This window comes from Mugil cephalus, chromosome 4, assembly GCF_022458985.1.
Source record: "Mugil cephalus isolate CIBA_MC_2020 chromosome 4, CIBA_Mcephalus_1.1, whole genome shotgun sequence".
NCBI classification, from domain to species: domain Eukaryota; kingdom Metazoa; phylum Chordata; class Actinopteri; order Mugiliformes; family Mugilidae; genus Mugil; species Mugil cephalus.
The window spans coordinates 5,019,506-5,035,771 of NC_061773.1; the positions used below are offsets into that span (position 1 = coordinate 5,019,506).

Below are 16,266 nucleotides of genomic sequence, written 5' to 3' on the forward strand. Positions count from 1 at the left end.
TTAATGTGTTTTCCCTCCTGACTTGTCTTCTGTCCCCAAGAAGTTTCAACAACATTCACACTTTGAGCCTCCAGGCTCCCATCGACAATAGCCTCGTTAGAGCTTTATTCATAGGGTAAGTAGCTTAGGCACACAGTTCCAGATGTTTCATAACATAACAAAGTGTTTATTGTCAGTTTGGGCTGGGATTACATTGAAAAAAGATACATGAGGGGATGTCAAGGAATTGACATGACTAAGGACCAAAGGAATTAGTGGGGAATACCTGTGTTAATGTATTTGTGCAGTATATACACACTGAACATTATTAAAAGTATTTTTAAATAAATTACTAATGTTACTTCCATAGCTGTAAGCATTTCTGACACTTGTGACTGATCAGGCTTATTCTCTACATCACTTTTATTTATACATGGATGTTTAATTTGCATTTATTTCTGAAGTTGTGCTTTGGTTTCTGTTTCAGATGATGGAAAGTATTTGGTAAGTCTCAACGATAGACACTCCTTCCACTAACTGTCCTCACTCGCTCTCGCTTCAGTCTAACACCTTATTAAATCATCTGCAGGCTGGCTTTGATGAAACCTACAGTATTGTCACCTATGAGTTCACAAATGGTGAGCCGTGGTTTTATTTCTGAATACATAGACCAGGGTTCATAGACAGACTGTGAACAAGTGCAATGAATTCATTTGCTCTGTGTTTTTCTACGTTTCTGTCTTTGTTGTGACATGTTACTACTATGCTGAATACAATGACTGTTGTAGAGGAACAACTGAAAAACACACTGAGCTGATTAAATACTGATCAGCCACTTGGTGGTGCACATTCTGCTGAAAACTGCTAAAGACTAGACATCCTTGTTGTTACTGGTTCAATAATGAAATGTGTGCATTATGAAATGAACATTTACACATATAAATCTAAATCATATTCATGTTTTTACTTCTCATAGAGTGACAACAGCTGCATCAGCCCTGAGAGATAAAGTGTACAGCTTTGCAGTGTTAAAGTTCAGCTGTTGTTTTTCTGGCATCTGCTCTGATTTCTCATGTACTATGTAGCTGAGTATATACTTTTACTGTGTTACAGTGAAAAAATAAAAACTATAAACACAAAAGTTGAAGTTCAGTTTCTTGTTCACAGTGTAACACAAAACATATGCTTGTACCTGCTCTTTACATACATTTGTGGGTTCAACATAGACGTGAGAAATACAGTTTACTTGTCAGAATAGCAGTTTTGTGGGTTTAAATGTGAAGAGCTTTACACACGCACACACTCCCATTATGCATGTTTCTCTGGCCTGTAGATTCACTTCTGATAGCTGTTGTGGTTTTCCTGTGAACAGTTTCTGCTACTTGGTCAACGTCTGCAGTCACACACTCAGTTATCTGCTTTAACAGCTTCATCATGGCTGGACGCATGTTGTTCATCATCCTCATGTGTAAGTTGAAAACTTCCTTTAGATTTAGTCAGTGAGCAGCATATGTTAACATAACATCAGGCATTGTGTAAATGTTAAGCCACATTTGGTCTTTTTATGGTTGGTGATTTTTTTTGCATGCTGTTATTGTGTTCATTTGTTGAGGAAGTGCGGTGTGTCATCACAAACTAATTACCGTAGTGAGACAAACTGTCCATTCTGTCTATAATTGTGTATTTGTTACTGTGATAAGGAACTTCACTGTTCAGTCCAAATCTTATTCAATAATTTAATAATGAGTTATTATTACATGGATTTACATTGCTGATATATTTTACTTCTAACAGGTTCCTTTCATAAGATTCAAGTACAAGGTCAGTCTGTGAGTTATAATCTTTCCAGTTCTTTCTTGTGTAATCAAACTTTAGAAGGACAACGTGTTGCATTTAGTTTTTGTAGCTTTGTCAGTTTAACAAAACATCATTCAGATTAATTATTCCCATAACAGTCTAACTCGAACATTAAAGATGACTCAGACGTATCACTATGATCACTATGTTGAATGTTAATTTTAAGATATAATGAGTGTGAAACTAGAACTTCTGTGAATGTCAACACAGATTCAGACAGTTACACTTGACTTCAGATTCATGTTATATTTCCTGACTTCTAATAATCTTCATGTACGTAGGTCAAAGACCAGAGTTGAGTCTTCATCCTACTGAAGATGATTATATCTTCACTTGTTCTCTGCCTGCATCTGTGGAACATGATACAACAATGTAACCTGTACTGTGGAGAAGAGAGTCGTCCAGTAGTAACAGCTAAAACCTGGAAGACAAGGAGCTCAAAAACCAACCAGCTGTTCTGTCAGTTTACTGTTAAGACTGATTATTTGTGGAGGCATCTATGCTCAGTTCAACAAAAGGATGTCAGCTGTGACTACAGACTGGAATATGAAGCCAACTCAACTCTGTCTCTGGCTCCTCGTAGTGATAGATACAACCTGAGTGGTAAGTCAACGATACTAGTTTACAGTAAATGACCACATGTTCTTTGAAATTTATCAAACAAATGTCAAATCAACTGCTAATCAATTGAACAAGCATATTATTTGCATGTTAATGAGACAGTCATACAGTCAAACATGCTGAAGTCAAAATAAACTCGTCTCTCTCTTACTTATTCGCTCACTGTCTGTTCAATATGAACTAAAATGCTTCTCTCTTAATGTACTTGTTAATAGTTTATAGAGTATCCTGTGAGTCATGACTTAGAATATTTTATTTATTATAGTCAGTGTTTTATCTTCATAAAATTGTTACTTGTGGCCAGGTTAAGTATTGAGAGAAATATTTATTTCTATATTCCAGATTATTTTTATTGTCATGTTTCTCTGTGTACTTGTGTACACAGAGAAACATGAACTCTCAGAGGGGGCTGAGTGATCATGTATGTTCAGGGAAGGGCCTTATTCTCTCCAGCAACATATGAAACACTTTACACAGACACTGTTTTCATACAGTATCTGTGTATTATTGTTCATATTTCTTTAATTTCCTGATACACCAGTTAGTTGATAGTTAACAACAAATATTACCACCACCAGGGTTTTGAAAATAGTTTTACAATGACACGTTTTGACTGCATCAGCTGTTTAGAAGCTCCAGTTTGTGTCACTGTTAAACTGAATTCATGGATTTATCATGTTATTGTTTCATTCATTCCTTAAGTTAAAGCTTTTCAATAACCACATATTAACTGCTGCCTTTATTTGTTATTTTTTCACGAAATAATCCTGGACTCTACTTCAACATTGGTAGTTTCGATCTTACCAGACGCCCGGTAGTGGGTAGACGTCCAGTAGTGGGTCAGTTCTTCATTAACTTTACTTTCCTGGGAACCATGAACGTCAGAATACACCTATAGATGCTGAGAAATGTCACAAACTAACCTTTAGTGTCGTCTTGTTGTGAATGAACACATTTCACGACCATGTAACAATAATTTTTTCTACAATCCAAGTGCAATATATTATACACATACAATATCACTGTCACACAGTTTTTTAGTCTATTATTTACTCTTTTACTGTAAGGATGTTTGTGTTATTTCACTGGAGGGGAGATTCTCTCTCCAATTTCACTGTATGTTGAGATGGACAATGACAATGAAGTCTATTGTATTGTATTGAATGTTCTGTGTTTGTCTGGGCAGAAATATCATCAGTGTTTATTCTTAATGCAAATCTGTTTTCTTTATTGTAGACTTTTCCAAAAAGAATCAAATGAAAGACGACGTGTGACCACGATGACCACAGGTAGGAAAATATCCAAACAGACGAGAACATCTGAACTTGTTACTTTTGTAAAAGGACTGCAAATTGTTGTTTTGCATTAACACAGAAAGTTCAGCTGTTAACATGTCAAGAGAAACCACTCCTACCACCTCTGACAACGAGATATCAGGTAGTCATGCTTAAGTAAGAGAAATAAAAAGCTCAACACAAAAAAAGGAACACTGTGACCTCACCTCTGCGTTCAAACGTGGTGGCGCTTCGGTTTTGTCTTGGCCACATACGGCTGCTAGTTTTATCTGACACGCTGATATTTCTCAGTCACTTCATCAATGAAGGAAGCAGAGTCATCCAGTTACTTTTGAAACCTTTTATTTAAGGACTCTGGATTTAAAAAGACAGTACGTAGCACACCATATTGACCTGAATCAATTTAAATTAAAGCTGATGTGTTTAAGAATAAACCAAATAATAAAAGATGGTCATAGTGTTTAACTGTTGTCTTACACTCTTCTCTCTTTTTTTTTCTTTTACTCTTCAGACTCGACTGCTTCCACTACTGTAACAAAAGTTACATCAGGTAACAAATGGTATACTCTGAATATGACAGGAAATAGTTTAGTGCCCAAAGGTTGGTTATTATTATTATTTTATTTATTTATTTATTTATTTATTTATTTATTTATTTATATTTTTACATGAAATTGACATATTTTATTCATTTTTTAAAATTGACTTCTTTCTTTGTAGATACTATAGATAACATGAACCACACAACAAATAATAAGACCACAGGTATTACTGTTATGTTATATACAACATGTAAAGAGCAATCCACAAAATCAACTCGTACGAATTTTCATTATGTTACGAATAACTCAGGTAAAACCAAGTCGTTTTTTCTTTGTATTCACATTTTGTAATATGCTTCAGTTGCTCCATCAGGTCAGACTGAAAACACTGATAGTTCTTCTGTCTCGGTCACATCAGAGAAACCAACAACAGGTGACATGTTACGTTCTCAGAGATTCACTTCGTTTTCTGAAAGTTTGTAATGTTAATAACTTTTGATATTTTTGTGTTTTCTCTTCCGGATATAACTTAGTCATAACTCCAGATATTTTGACCTCAACTAACACAACCACTATGAATCCAGCTCCTGGTGATGTACAAACAGGTAGGGAACATTTGTATTATTTTAAGAAAAAGCTGAGATGCTTTGATTGTGAGTCTGTTTGTTCCATTAACCACTCAAAACAGAAACACAGACTAGGAAGTTGATAATAGTTGTGGCTTGTTTTGGAACGGCTGTGACTGTCATCTTAGTGGTGCTGGTAATTCTTGGAACCGAAAGAAGTGGTGAGAGCAGTGTGTCATATAATGTCATGTACACTGTATGTCTTTATTATATATCAGGGAATGTCACATAATTGTCTATTGGGCTGGTTTTAGTTTTACTAAGTATTATCACTTTACAATCTCTGTGCTTTACTTCTGCATTAACGTGGTTGGGTGTTTGTGATATAGCACCTTGTGACTGTAAAGCAAAACAACTTTATTACTCAGTCTGACATCTCTCCTCTCTACTTTGTATTTCATGTTTCAGGGACGTCTTCACACACAAGGTAAAAAACTAACATATATACATACATACAGAAGTTTAGCTTCAGGAGAAGCTCTTAATTTGTCATTAATCTCTGGGCTTTAAACTCACACAAGTCAAAGAAAGAATCTGAGGACATACTTTATGTCCTTCTGACTTTGCTACTGATTTACTAATCATTTGTACATATCTGTGAGTTACAAAAGTAAATCAACCCTTGTTTGGAGGGTGTGACCCACTTGTGCAGCAGTAACACAACTAAATCTCAGCCGTCTACAGCAGCTTGGAGGGATTTTGGGCCATTACTCAGTACAGAACTGTTTCTTTTCTGAGATACAGTAAGGCCCATGATAGCATCACGCAGTTGCTGCAGATTTGTCGGTTGCACATCTATGATGCCGATCTCCCATTCCACCACATCCCAAAGGTGCTCCATTAGATTGAGGTCTGGTGACTGTGGAGGTTATTGAAGTTCAGTGAACTCATTGTCATGTTCAAGAAACCAGTTTGAGATGATATGAGCTTTGTGACATGGTGCATTATCCTGCTGGAAGTAGCCGTCAGAAGATGGGTCCACTGTGGTCATAAAGGGACGGACATGGTCAGCAACAATACTCAGGTAGGGCTGGACATGTTGTGCGTTCAGAGATGATATTCCGCATTCCTTGGTTGTAACCAGTTTGTTGAGTTATTGTTGCCTTTCCATCATCTCCTCTCACATCAACAAGGCATTTTTGGAGTGACACAGTCTTCATGATTTGGACTACATGCTACCATATTGGATTTGTTAACTGTATATTAAACAACTAAGATGCAGTTGAAGTTGAAGCAGACTTTCAGGTTCACCAAACGCTGGGTTTCCGCCATTGTAATGCTTTGCCAGACCATTACTGCAGCTGTTTTCAGTTTGTTAGTCTTCCTTCCTGATCTCTGTCTGTCACAGTTTGTTTTAAATCTCCTCCATGTGATAACGATCTCACAGTCTGACTGTGGATTTGAGGTTTCCTGTAGGTTTTCCTGCCCAATGAGAAAAAAAAAAACTCTCATTCTCAAACCTGCATATGATGCGTCTTATATTAAATCTAGGGCTGTCACGGTGCACCAGTATTGACAATAATTGTAGTACCAATGAAATATCAATATTGTTTTAAAATTGTTATTTTCAATGCAATTCATCTCCAAAAAGAGAGAAAATTACATCAAGTGGAAGATGGATTTCAGGATGCATTTTTGTTGATATCGTGATAATATCGATTTTTTTTTGCCCACGATAATCGAGAAGTGAAAATCTGATGATGTGACAGCCCTAATTCAATCATTACAGCAGCTAACTCACCAGTTTTGATGGAAAAACTTTTCTTTATTTCTTTATCTTTATTAAAACATTTAATTTATTTCTGTACAGATCACAAGCCAATATTAAACCAGGTAATGTATAAATTATGTATAAAGTGCTGTTCATTCAAATAGTTCACTATATTGCATTTATTTTTATTTATTAAGGTTTGTGTTACTTTCTCTCGTAGACTATATATGCATGAGGACTACTTATGATGGAAGACAGGTAATTGAACATATTCTACTCTGAGATGAAATATGAACATAATAAGGCAAATAAAGAGAAATTAGAGTGTCATAGATTATTATTCATTACTTTCTCTCTCTTAATCTCTCTCTTTTTGTTGCCTTAAGTTGCCTGCAGGTAATGATGAAACCTACAGTGAGATCACCTCAGAACGTGATGCTGGTGTTACTGCTGGTGAGCCATTTGTTTTCCCAGACCTGAGTGTAGTGTGATGCACATTTAGAACAGGATTCATGGTGTTCATTCAATATTATCGTCAACAACTCATTTTTAGTTTATCGTCAGTGCTACTTCATTGCAAAATGACAAAAAAAGTGAAATTACTTTCTGTTTCTTGTTAATAATTATTTTAAGCTTAATAAAGTACAGTAATAAATACGGAAACAAGTACTTAACCCGAATCCTACTGTAGTTTCAATGTGTGTTATATTTCTTACCTGCAGGTTCTGACAAGCTGCAAAGGGAAGAGTCTCAGAATGAACATGTAAGTGAGGGAAAAGCCCATCATTATAAATAGTTTTTGCTATGTAACTTTATTAATAGACTCTGACATTTGCTGTCTTTCTTTTCCAGTCAGACATATATCATATGTATGCGACCATTTCAGAGGAGCCAGCTCCATCTGCCCAGCAGGATGGAGTGTACAGCCTCCTGCAGCCACACTGAAACAGTGATCAGACATAACATTATGACCACCTTCCTAATACTGTGTAGGTCTCCCTTGTGCCTCCAAAACAGTTGTGACTCATCAGAGAATGGACATGTGTCTTCTGAGGGTGTCCTGTGTCTGGTAACAGGATGTTGTTAGTGGGGTCTTTGGGTCCTATGGGTTGAGGGGAGGGGTCTCTGTGGATCATCCCACAGATACTTGATCAATTTGAGATCTAGTGAATTTGGAGGCCAGATTAATACCTTGTGCTGTTCTTCAGGTTTTTTTTAATTGTTCCTAAACTGTTTGTCTGTGTGTGTCTGTATCAGGCTGCATCCTGCAGGCGAGCGTCATTGTTATTGGGTGGGAGTGTCTGGTCTGCTCTAGGTGGATGGTATAAGTCCAAGTGACATCCACATAAATGCCAGGTCCAAAGGTTTCCCAGCAGAACTTTGAATTGTCACCAGATGGTCAATGTTATTTCTGCTGCCAGTGCTTTTAATGTTGTGACTGATCGGAGTTTCATGAGGATTCTTATTGTATGCTGCTGTAACAGAATAGCATCCTTCTTTAGCTAAGATGCAGGCCAATCCTAATAAATAGTAACTAGAGCTACTTAAGAGGATATGTGTATATATTATTGTTATTATGTTACGTATTAATTATTGATTTGATTTTGAGTTTTGTCAATCAATAGTAAGACAACTAACAAAATGTAACCACTATATATGGTTAATTTGGCACTGTACAAATGAAATGGTCTGAATAAATGTAAAACATTTCCTTTCGACGCATGAATTTATACTGTATTATGCAGGAGTGTATAGGTTCATTTAGATTCATCTATCTAGGATTAAGTCTTGTGCTCTTTATACTGGATGACTTTATTTGAAATAAGGATTTATGCTGCTTTTCAGATTCAGAATCTTGGTTTGCATATACAATGTATCGTAATTTATAAATAATCAGAAATAGTCATAATTGCACAACATCAAAGTGTAGCATAGTGCTCTGCAAATAATTGTCATCATTTTTGTAATTTTCATCAAACTGACCTAATGTATTTCAACCTGTCTCTTCTCTGATATCACAGCCAGGGGGAGCCATGGTTTCCTTGAGGGATATAAGAGACTGTGTCTGTGTTACATATACTTTAATGTTGTTAAAGACAGTGGGGCATACATACTGTACATTAACTTCCTCTGAGCATGCCGCTTACTGTATCTGGACAATTCCTTAGTGCACCTCATCAGTGATCAGACATCAGAGGTTCGACTGTGTACAACCAACGCTGACAGAAAAAAAAAAAAAAAAAAAAAACAGCAGTTATGTCCTCATTCCAGTGAGCACACACCCTTCTGGGCATTTCTGATTTATAAAAGACGTTATCATGCGATAGAACAGACAGACACAGAGTGTTGGCAAAACTGACAATAAAGGGATGAAAATGTATAAGATTTACACTGGCCATAGAGAGTGTGTATAAATGTTGCTCTGATTCTTCATTAATTTCTAATAATATTAAATCAGTGCTCCAAGTCAGTTTATTATCCAGGAAATCCGCTTTCCATTCTCTCATCATCGCCTCATAGAAAAACAGCACCTTTCTCCCAGCCTTTTTCAGATTAATGTATCTTAAACCTGCAGAATATGTACAAATAGTTCACCTGCCGAGGTTGAGTGAGATGTTTAAAACTATTAATGCGCCAGACATTGCTGTAATATGTTAATCAAATTACAATCCTATCAAATTATTTTATATATCTGTAGTAGCTGTGGCTAACAAGGCTTACTAACCCCCGGTACGGCCTGTAACAAAGAGGACATTCTGTAGGTGATCTGACAGAACATGGGTCAAATAGACTCAGCTGGGCAGTAGAACAATAAAAGAACACTAAATGCAGAACACTCCATGCAATTAAAACACACTATTCATTAAACCATGCAAATCAAAGTCTATTGCACTTGCCCAGCTTCTGTCTCTCCGTAACCCAACCATTGCTATACGTTAAAACAAGATGCTTTGGCTCAGGTTTACCCCTAAAATCCACCAGGTCCGTCCGCGTTGAGTATTGGAAGCGTCGTGTCATCGCGAGTAATACGCGCCCATTAAAGTAAATGCATCGACCTCCACCGGCTCCGTAGTGCTCCGTTTCAGACGCGTCCCAGAAGCGTCTCAATGCTCGACCACGCAGGCATTACGCCTCTGTTCTATTTTTGACGCTCGATGCGAGCGACATGCATCATTGCACCAGGAGAGGAAATCCGACACAGGATCAATGTAAAACACTGGAGTTGGGGTAGTTGTAGGTGAGGATCCACATGCAGGACTACTGATGAAGCAGGATCTCAAACAAAAAGGTTTTTAATAATTAACAAAAAGCGCTGCGCACGGCAGGAAAACCAAAAATACAAAAGACATGACGTGGACCAAGGACGAGGAAACATGGAACATGGCGTGGAGACGTAAAGGTAACATAAACGACGCGACAAGGAACAAAGGGAAAGGCAGGGCTATCTATACACATGAGGACTGAGGGATGACAAGACACAGGTGAAACACATGATGACAATCAACGCAGGTGACACAAATAAACAATCAAGAGACAAGGAGAAACAAAACAGGAAATCCAGCAACTTAACAAAATAAAACAGAAAACACAACATGACATGGACAGACGTGGAACCTTGACGGAACAACATGACACAGACACGTATACGTGGGCTGCTGGTGCAGCGACCGGCTCTGGAACGTGGTCTGTCGGAGTCAACAGCTCCTCAGGATCGGGGACATGGACTTCCGGAGTAAACGGCTCCCCAGGAACGTGGACAACGTTCCTCAGGAACAGTAACGTGTGGTGCTGCGGGCAGCCAGGTCCGGGGCGCAGGCACTGGGAGCGCTCGCATACGACTTTCTCCTTCCCACCTTCAACAACCTGTTTGCTCTCTGACCTGGCCTATATTGGTTGTGTCACATGATTTGAAACAAGTGAAATCAATTTTGAGTGGTTGTGTTTAATCAATAACATTTGTTCTCTATTTGCATTTGATTGTTGCCACTTGTGTTTACCAGTACGGATGACATGTGCATTAAAGTGCAGAATGTGTTTTGAGAATGAGAATGTGTTTAGAGTTCTGCTGAAAAGTCTTAAGTGAGATCTGCAATATTGTGTTTTATCATGTGAAATGATTTAAGGTATTGATAACAGACTGCACAATTAGCTAAATGAGTTCAGGCAACTGCGAACTTTGTTCGGCCAATGGCTTCTAGTGTTTTAGCAATTGAGGAAAACTGTAAATGTCATTTCATCACAAATGTCTTCAAAATGCTACTCATGTTTGTTGCTAGGGGGCGCACACACTGCACTAGGGAGGTTAAGGTCTGAGCTACGCACCACAGAATAAATTCTACAGTGAAGCTACTAACGTGAGCTCTTCATGTGTGTCTTTTTTTTCATCAGACAGGTGGGTTATTGTTCCTCCAGAATGCACATGCACATCACAGTCTTAAAGATAACCATGTTGTTGATGTCGTATATAAGTATTGGTTTGTATAAAAGTAACAGTGTCAGAGTTTATGTAGTAGTATTGTGTGATTTATTGGACCATTCAATAACATGCTAATATGCTAAACTAGTGGACACATTGCTTTACATTGAAGATGCTAACAAGCTAATCTGCATCTCTTAATAAGGCTGTGAATTCACGACTTGGTTCACTAAGTATTTGGAGTTGTTGTTTTTTGTGCTTAATTAATGATGTTGTAGCATTTGGTTAAAGGAACAGGCTGTGTCATTGACTTTGTTAATTTGTACTGAACAGGTTTTATCCACTTAATGTTTCATTCTTTATTCATTTTATTTTGGTTATTGGACGGCCGCTCTACCTCCTGAGCTACTGCTGTCCAAAACAGTACCTCCGTCCATGGGGGCAACACTAACTCCCAGGCTCCTCCTACCCTTAGCTGTCCTGCCTTATGTCTGATCCTTTCTCCCTCATTTACACATTGTGACGTTTGTCTGTATGTTTTCTTTTACAGGTGCTGGCTAATATGCCTATTCTCCTTTCTAGCAGCAAAGGAATACCAGTTCTTCCCAGGCAGCAACCTCCAGGTCGGAGCGATGAAGCCAATGTGCAAGTGCAAAAAACTGCAGTTCATCGAGCGGCCACTTGGGGTGGCTCCAGAAGGGAGCAAATCCCCATCAACCCCCATGTTAAAAACCCCATTTTTGGTCTCAATAGTGTATTTCACTATTCATGACAACTGTACATGGGATGATTTTTTTCTAACTCTCGTTTATTTTTAATTAAAGTTCAAATTTTTGCATGATAAAGGATGTTCCTGCTTTAAGTGACAGGCTGTAGCTTGAGCCAGCAGCTGGTATCCGAGTGTGGGCGGAGCAATGCTCATCCAACATGGCGACCCACTTCAGGCTTCATTGTTGAGGTTCAAAATCCAATGGGTGAGGTCACGATGGATTTGTCCATAGTTTGTCCAATTGCAGCTACTAAGCATTTCAGAACCTGGTTGTGACGGCAGGTATATCAGCCTTGAGAAAGACTGCAACCTGTCAGAATATGGCTAAGTGTACATACACAAGAACACAGTGGAAAGGCAGCATCCTCCCCAGGTTCTGGGGAGATGTCAGGACATCATTATAAATCTAATCCTGCTAGTCTCCATGCTCCACAGCTCTCTCCACTTAAACTTCCTTTTCTCTACACTCTCCCAGTTCAGCCACTGTCCTTGCTTAGCCTTAGTTCATCTTACTGCTTCCTCTTGCTGATGAATCTCCTCCACTATCATCTTTCTCTTTCTGCCTTGCGCCACAGCTCTAGGCCTCAATACCCTTGCTGTACATGACCCATGATATCCCCATGCCTGAGGGCAGCCTGTCCTTGCTGTACTGCACCTTTCAGATTCCACTTCCTCCCTGTATCACTGTGGGTGTGGAACACCTGACTACTGGATCCTTTGACTGAGTGAGAGTCTAGTTACTGGGAGCTCCAGTATCCTTTCCCATTTGTAACCGGGGCAGCTGTACACCTCTGACAATGCGACAATGCCACTCTGGGACTTTCACCCAGAGAATACCACACTGAATACAGGTTCTTATGTAAAAAAAAAAAAAAAGGAGAGGTGCATTGCTAGTATTGAACAACTTTCAGTTTTTATTTACAAGTAAATCTCACATCAGCTAAATGGTAGGAGGACTTAGCCTAAAAGTAAAGCTATATTATTGCAAAAATATTTCTATATGCCAAAATGTCACTACACTGAAACATTTACGAGCACAGGGTGACTGTCAGAGAGACCTACAGGGGTGGGGGAGCGAAGGGGAGAGGAGCCACCACTAGCAACTATCCAAAGGGGGTTCACACACACACTGCAAAACAAAAGACACAAATTAGGGCTCAACAAATATTAAACATGCAAATAAAACTAAAATGAGGAAACACTCCACCCAGTGAGCCACCACTTGCACACCTATGACCATCCCACCTGTACTGGCACTGACAGAACCCCAGAATAGGATTAAGAGGATCAGAGTTAATTTACGAAAATAAGAAGAAGGGAACAAAGAAAACTAAACTGACTAACTGGTCCTACACAGAAGCAAGGGAAGTACTAGGTGCATGTGCCAGAAGTATGTTTAAAAAAAAGACAAAGAGCATAACCTCACTAGATATTGATATTATTATATCTCATAATGATTTTCCTCCGTTCCTTAGATTTCCCACTTTCTGTTACACTCTTAAAACTATTCTCCCTGTTCCTGCCTTCTGCAACCCTGCATACATCTCTTCCCTCTCCCTTTCATATCCATGACAAGCAGCAATCACATGCTCCACTGTCTCCCTCTCTGCACAGCTACACAGACCAGCTGGATGTTTCCCTAATATATTGAGTGTGTTATTCAATCTACTGTGCCCTATTCTTAATCTGCTCATGATCACTTGCTCTGCTCTGCTACCTCCGTAATTTATATATATTTATATATATATATTGCCAGGAGACAATAGCCTCACCTATTTGGAAACACTGATTTGAGGGGGTGTGGCCGAACAGGCAGAGAAGGGAGGGGCAGCTCTACCCATCACACATACAAGGCTGTGCTGCAGCGTGGGACACTAAGCCATTTTCTGATAGATACATTAATCATACTTTCTAGCTTTGAACCTTTGAAAGAGGAATCTCATACACTGTCTGTGGCCACATTAGCTCGGGCAATAAACCAAATAGCAATGACCTTAACTTTCCTGGGAGCCCTGATTGGCCTATTCTTGAAGTGCCTTGAATCATGTCTTGCCTCAACCATTGAAACTGCAATTTATCACTGAGACTTGCATCATACCATCTTCCTAAACTCTTCACTGGCTTCTCTAACACTGTGGGAACCACCTCATCATTTATAACAAAACTCTTATCTACACCATTTCCTTTACCTATTGAAATACTAGATTTACTTGGCTTCACTTTCATCCTAGCCCACTGCAGGTTGCTGTTTAACTTATCCAACAGTCTGCAAGTACATGGAGTGGTTGACATAGCAGTCGTCATGTCACCCATGTAGGCCCTAATTGGGGGGAGACAAAGTCCTCTATGTTGAGTTTGCACGTGGAAAAGGCGTGCGTTTTGATAAGTGGTGTCACGCCAGCAAGACGAAGGATTTTGTGCAGCTGAGAGAGCTGGTGCTTCTAGAGGAGTTCAAAAGGTGCCTGCCAGAGCGCATTGTTGTGTATTTAAATGAACAAAACGAGCTGGGTTTGAAAACTGACTTGCCTAGCCAAAAGAAAAAGGTTTCAACAAAACAACAGGTTTTCTACCCTCACTCCCTAACAACAAAACAAGAGAAAAGATGGTCAAAAGTAAAAGGCTACTCACCCCTACTAATATGGTACTGCGAACTATTACTACTATTTACAATATTTACAAATCGCGGCCTCCGGACTTCCTCCAATCAGCGGCCTCCAGCTGCACGCGCCCATCCTGGAAAACACAAGGACACAGCTCCCCCCCTGGACAGGGAGGGACAACACAACAGAAAGAACAAAACAAAATGCAAATTATGACCACTACAGTCATAACACCTCCCTACAGCATCTCCAAGCCCTAATAGTCACCTCCATTGTCACTGTAAAAGCTTGTGGAGAGATTGCACATCCTGCTGTTATGCCTACCTCCAGCTGCCGCAACTGTAGAGTACTCTGCTGTGGTAAAGCAGAGCTGTACATCTGAAAAATAGATTTTGACTAGGCCCTTGATACTACCTGGGACTCTAATGAAGTCAAAAGCTTCCCATAGCAGACTATGAGGTAATGACAAGTAGCGTCTTCAGTTCTGAGAGACTGGTGGAAAGTTGAGGTTTAAATAGGAAAACTCTGTGGATAAAAGCCATCAGAAACTTGCTTGACTTGTTTCTGTAATAACCAGAAACTGGTGCCACAAATTTCCATTAACGGCTGGGTACTTACCCGTTGTTAAGGAGGGGGACTGTGTAATAAAAGCTGCAAAGGAGGGAGTCACACAGCTGCAAGGGTCAGGCAGAGGGGGATGAGCATGTGAGAGAGGCATGTGAGGCCTATGTCAGGGAGGATCAGGTAGGAACTTTCTTTCTTTCTAGGGTGCCATCCCAGGGGATTGGAGGACCTAAGTGGACAGGGGTCGGGACCAACACATCCACCAACGATGGGAAAGTTAAGTCTAAAACACGACTCCTCCCCACCTGTAGACAACCGAACATATTCATTTTGTTGAAACAATTAGATGAGGTCCATGTGCATGTATTTCTATATTCTATATATTTGAATAAATAGGTTAACAACAAGAAGTTGTTATAGTGTTTTTTCCAGAGGAATTAACGAACACACTGACAGTGTCTAATCTGCCATAAATACATATTTGGTTAATGATCAAACATCTGACACCATCAGGCTCAGCTGCTAAGATAATGAACATAAACCTGCTTAATGTCACTGTGTTAGTGTCGTCACTGTGGGCACGTTAGAATGTATATATTAGTATTCATCAGTTAAAATTTGTCTAATAAAACTCACCTCAAACTTTCAGTTCCAGCGACGCCCTCGATGAGTGTTTTAAACCCTTCACTTTCAATGGTTTGGTGTCTCTGGCTTGTGATCCTGGGTTGTTCGAAGTCCGTAATCCTTTCCTTTGCCCTGCCATTTTCTAACCGGTCTTCATGTGGTTACAGTTCTGTGCTGTGCGGTGTGGAAATGGGGTACATACTCCGATCTGTCCACCGGGTTTATGTCCAGTCTAAATTAATTTGTGGTGATTTCCCCCATGTCTGTCTGTCCAGATTTGCCCATCAAAGGCATTGATTTTCTGATGGGTAAAGACATAGCTGGAGGAAAAGTGACTCTTTCACTGGAGGTGTGAAGGTGGTGAAGACACTCACAAAGTTCTTCTCCACATTCGGACTCCCTCGCACCATTCGTACTGACCAAGGGACTGACTTTCAGTCAAAACTGTTTGAATAGGTGCACGCTGTCTCTAGTGCATACCTGGAGTCGCAGGTTGCCCTACAACGGTGGCATCAAATGTTAAAGTCCATGCTGCGTAAATACTACTTGGAAAAGCAAAGAAGCTAGGATGACGGTGTCCCTTTTGTGTTTTTTTTTGCAGCCTGTGATGCTGTTCAGGAATCGTTAGGGTTCAGTCTGGCCCAACTCGTCTTTGCCAAAC

The 16,266-nt window shown here is 39.5% G+C and overlaps 3 long non-coding RNA genes across 3 annotated transcripts; all 3 read left to right on the plus strand.

The window, feature by feature from the left end:
• Positions 1 to 464: 464 nt before the first annotated feature.
• Positions 465 to 1,107, plus strand: LOC125006394. Its single transcript, XR_007112577.1, has 3 exons — positions 465 to 483; positions 569 to 617; positions 956 to 1,107. It is a non-coding gene; the product is annotated as an uncharacterized LOC125006394 (long non-coding RNA).
• A 1,144-nt stretch (positions 1,108 to 2,251) lies between these two features.
• Positions 2,252 to 4,301, plus strand: LOC125006390. The gene is made up of 4 exons (XR_007112573.1): positions 2,252 to 2,439; positions 3,694 to 3,746; positions 3,832 to 3,894; positions 4,264 to 4,301. It is a non-coding gene; the product is annotated as an uncharacterized LOC125006390 (long non-coding RNA).
• A 131-nt stretch (positions 4,302 to 4,432) lies between these two features.
• On the plus strand, positions 4,433 to 4,889 carry LOC125006391. Its single transcript, XR_007112574.1, has 3 exons — positions 4,433 to 4,517; positions 4,656 to 4,727; positions 4,828 to 4,889. It is a non-coding gene; the product is annotated as an uncharacterized LOC125006391 (long non-coding RNA).
• Positions 4,890 to 16,266: the final 11,377 nt, after the last annotated feature.